Source organism: Ipomoea nil, unplaced genomic scaffold, assembly GCF_001879475.1.
Source record: "Ipomoea nil cultivar Tokyo-kokei standard unplaced genomic scaffold, Asagao_1.1 scaffold1259, whole genome shotgun sequence".
Taxonomy (NCBI): domain Eukaryota; kingdom Viridiplantae; phylum Streptophyta; class Magnoliopsida; order Solanales; family Convolvulaceae; genus Ipomoea; species Ipomoea nil.
In genome coordinates, this window is record NW_017617687.1 from 97597 (window position 1) to 102778 (window position 5182).

A 5182-nucleotide genomic window follows, 5' to 3' on the forward strand; every position below is an offset into this window, starting at 1 on the left:
GGATTAAAAATAAGGTTATCAAGTTCACAAGTTCCTCTTAGATTGACTTTTAGCTCAAGATTTTGATAAAAAATATATACCTTAAATAAGGTTTTCAAAACCATAAATAATCATATAATTACTTTATATTACCTCATTTCGAATAAGGAATTTAAAATAAAATAATAATAATTTTGTGCATTTGGTAAAACAATCGTGGGAATAAAATTATATTCTAAGTTTCATTTTGAAATTTAATAAAATGGAGATTTTGGAGGAAACATATTTTGGGGCGTCACAATGAGACCCAAGCGAGGCATCCGAATTGACACGATTTTGAAAAGTTAAACGAGCCTGAGAACCCGGAGCACCAGAATATCGCTGATAACAAGTAGCGGTTGTGTGTCCACGCTTTTCATAAATTTGACACCGTTGATTCAAATTGCAACCACGCTGCCCAGTATGAAACATAATTAATTTGATAAAATAATTTGAATAGAAAACACATTATAAATTACACATCTCATTATTAATATACAAGAATGTTATATATATATATATATATATATATATATATATATATATATATATATATATATATATATATATGTGTGTGTGTGTGTGTGTGTGTGTGTGTGTGTGTGTGTGTGTGTGTGTGTGTGTGTGTGTGTGTGTGTGTGTGTGTGTGTGTGTTTGTGTGCGCGCGTGTGTGTGTGTGTTAAAAATTACAAAAGTTATTAAAAACGTGAATGTGTTGAAGCCATAGGGGGAGAAGTAAAAAAATAACCGTAAAACTATATTAAAGCCAAAGGATTCAAACCATTGACCTTTACTATTACCAAACATATGCTCTACTAACTAATCTAACTCATTTCATGTTAACATTTAATAGTGTTTTTTATACTAATACTAAAACTTGTACACTTGTACTATATATACATATATACATAAAGAGATTATATATGGGGTGGGGGTGGGGTGAGGGGGAGGGCAGCTGCCCTTTGCCCACCCCCCCCCCACCCCCCTCCTTTGCCTTCGTCCTTGACTATCGGAATTCAGGCAAGAGACCCCTAAACACATACAAATTTTGCTCATCGAGAGAAACGAGTCGACCAGAAAGAGCGAGATCCTCCACCAAAACCTGAGCACGTCCAATGTAATCGTTGACGGAGGAGTCCCCTTGACGTAGTGTTTGTAGTTGGCCAAGCAGATTTAATATACGAGTGCCAACGCACACTTAATGGACTCCTAGACTGCCTGGGAAGTGCGACGACCAACGGCTAAGTGCATGACTTATTCGAAAAGAGACGAGATAATTATGGACAAGAGAGCCTGATCTTGCTGCACCCACACCACATAGGCTGGATTCGGTGTCACCATGGTAGCAACTAGAGAGACATCGGTCGAAGCAGTGGATATCACAGAAGGAGGACACGTGATTGTACCCATCAAAATTTGATCGAGCTGAAACGAAACTAATTGCATTCTCCTAAAAAGAAAATTTTGGGTGGTGAGTTTGATGCTAACAAAGTGATGAGCCATGGACAACGAATTTGTTGCCACAGGCACGGAGGCAACGGCAGCCATATCTGAGAAGGTCCGTTCAGAGGAATTAACAGATCCGTCAGCCATGAGAACAAGAAACCCTAGCTAGCTGATACCATGAGAACTATATAAATTGTATTGAATGAATTAAGTACAAAGATACAGATTACAGGAATATATATAATGAGGGAATTACAAGGAGATTAGGATAGGGAGTCATAATCTAACTCAAATACATAGAGTACTAATACAACTTAGGACTATAACACAAAAGTAACAATCCTCTTGAAATCTGTGAACTCTAAAATGCTATTTCACCTTCTTAAATTTGTCCTATAATGTTCACGTGTAGAGAAGATAAAACTTGTTATTTTTTTTTTTTTTGAATGCTACTAGCTCTATTAGATTGTAGTATCTGTTCATATACTTTCTCAACCTACTGAAACACAAAGAGTCAATAACACCTCCACTGAGGCTCGAACTTACAACCTTCCAAATGGAAATCCAACCCGGATACCATTAGACCACATAGTCCTGGTAGATAAAACTTGTTATATTTATTGACTAATTGAAAATTTGCCGATCTCACTCGGTTAAAAGAAAAATTACTTATTAATATAAAATATAAGTAATTAATAAAATATTGTTGCATAAGAAATTGAATATTAGAAGGTAAACTAAGAAATTAAGAATAAGATTGTAGCATAGCTCTTTTTTCGTATGAAGATCAAAATAGGAGAATTCAATTCATACTATTTAATACCAAGTAGTACTTAAACATAATAATTTTTTTTTTAAACTTATGTGATCACGGTTTCTTCGGACTAATCCAAAGCCCATAGGATTTTACCCCGTTGTTATACAGTGGACCATGGTCCATAGTGCTAAGTGGATCATGGTCGTCAAATGAAACTGTAGTAGAATTATATTGAAATGATACTCTAGTGTTGCTATAATGAAACTAGTGTGCGGAAAATGAAACTAAAAAACTGAGTTCATTCAACAACGTATATTGTCAAATGAAACTATAATATAATTAAAATGAAACTTTAGTTTTGTTATAATGGAACTACTGTGTATGAAAAATGAAACTAAAATTCAGAGTCATAAAATAACATATATTGTCAAATGAACCTAGAGTATAATTAAAATAGTACTTTAATATTACTATAACTAAACAAGTTTGTGTGAAAAATGAAACTACAAAATAGAGCTCATGCAGTAATGTATATGCTCAAATGAAACTGTAGTAGAATGAAAATGATACTTTATGAATTGCTATAATGAAATTAGTGTGTGTGGAAAATGAAACTGAAAAATAGAACAATATTATCAAATGAAACTGAAGTGTAATTAAAATGATACTTACTTCATAGACGACACTGCTACATGCACCATGATCCACAGTAAAATTTGCTTCCTGCCTCTAGAGTCACTGCAGAGGCAAATCACAAGTCGCGCTATTAGCCCACGGTCAGATCTTTGTTTTCATGTGCACATATACCTTCCAATATCTTTGTGCCTTTTTATCATATATATTTCCAAGTGTCAGCTCCAATCATGACTTTTGAATCAGGCGACGAGCCAACTATACTAAGCTCAGGGGACGTTATTGTTATATTTGTATTATTATGAATCACGTAGAATAACAACTTGCCCATAAGTGCCATTACAATCTTATATTACAAAGTCGGTTTGAAAACACTGAACCTGTCCCCAACCGCCATCCACATGCAACACCTCTCCTTAATAGCCTCGCATAGCAGTACAGCACACAAAAATTGAAAATGTAAATGAGATTTCTAAACTTAGAAAGGGATATTGCAGCAAATAAAGCAACACTCAACTCCCCTCTAACCCTATTAAATTTTGGTTGTTGTTAGTTGTTTAGATTGATCAATCCATTCAGTGCATTTAAACCCCCCAAATACATCACTGCCATATGTGATGTGTCTTATTAGTCAACCGCGTAGTTCCTCGTTTTACATTTGGATTGGTCAACATTAATGCTACCAAATCTTGTACTTGTTTGGCTCTCTTCTCTCTTTCTATAACTTTTTTTTTTTTTTTTTTTTTTTTTTTGTATTTATAAGAAGTATTCCCTTCTTTTCTACTTTTAGAATTTACAATAAAAAAAATATGAAAAGAATAAAAATAAAGTTATCATTTATACATGGGAGAGAGTGGTTTAAAGATAAGGGTTAAAACAATTAGAACAACATATAGTGATTGAGTCAGATTTTTCTCAGGAGGTTGAAAAGCAATTATGCACACAAAATTGCTATTATTCAAAATTATAAAATTATAAAATACATAAATAATAAAATTATTATTATTTAAGAGTAATGACAAACTACAAATTAATACTCATTTACGCTACTTTTTCTTAATTTGAACTGCTTTTGTATAATTGAACTGCAAAACACGTACATTTTAATTTTTATCTACAATCCTCTTATACATAATTTGGTAGGGGTGGACGTTTCGGGTTTTCGGTTTCGATTTTTAAAAAGTTAAACCATTCGATTTAACATTAGAGTTCAGTTCGGTTTGAAACGGTTCGATTTCTGTTCGGATTTAATTCGGTTTGGTTTATGATCTCCAAATTTCAACATTTTCTAATTTTTCGAACATACTACCAAACAATACATATTCACATAATCACATAATCCAAATCCAAACTCTAAACATTATATAACAAAATAGCAATCCAAAGTTCAAACACAATACTAAGTACTAATTACCGAGCATCAGTTATCTTTTTTGCACAACCGACTCTTCAGTTGGTTCACTTGAAATATTTTTATTGACAAGATGAATATTAATCATCTATCTATATAGTTGATATTAGAAGAACAAGTGTCAAGTACTATATAGTTAATTTGTTGACACACTCTATCATTGCTAGTGCACTCGAAATATATTCCAGTACTAAAAAATAATTTTAGTGCACTAGAAATCAAAATTAGAATGACTGTAAAGCACATTAAATTTATAGAAACATGAAACTAGGAAAAATACTGAATACTGTAAATATAACTCAAGTTATATATAATTGTGAGGTAAAAAACAATTGCGACAAACAATAAAAGTGCAATATAGAGAACAAGCTATAAAGAAATCAAATAAAAATTTAAGAGAGATACCAGTGAGAATAAGAACTGAACGGCAAAGCAGACATCAAGGGACTTGGATTTACTTCTTTTATTATTATTATTATTATTATTATTATTATTATTATTATTTATTAAAAAAATCATATGGTATTCGGTTAAATTCGATTTTTGCCAAACTATTCGGTTTTGGTTCGGTTCGGTACGGAACCGTTCCGTTTACAAGAATTTCGAAGCGTTCGATTTTCTATTACTAATTCGGTTCAGATCGGATCGGATTAGATCGGATAAACTAAACCGAATTACCCACCCCTTTAATTTGGCATCAAACATCTTTTTTTTTTTTTTTTTTTTTTTTGTATCTAATATCAAATACATTACTCATATTTATATAGACATATGTATAGTTTTCTAACAACAAACATCATATTTTCTTGTCAAATCCAACATCATATTTTTAATTTTCAAACAATTTAAGTTGGAATTAAGAAATTTATATTTTGGAAGCAAGTAAATATCACTAAATCTAAAATATTCGATAAGGC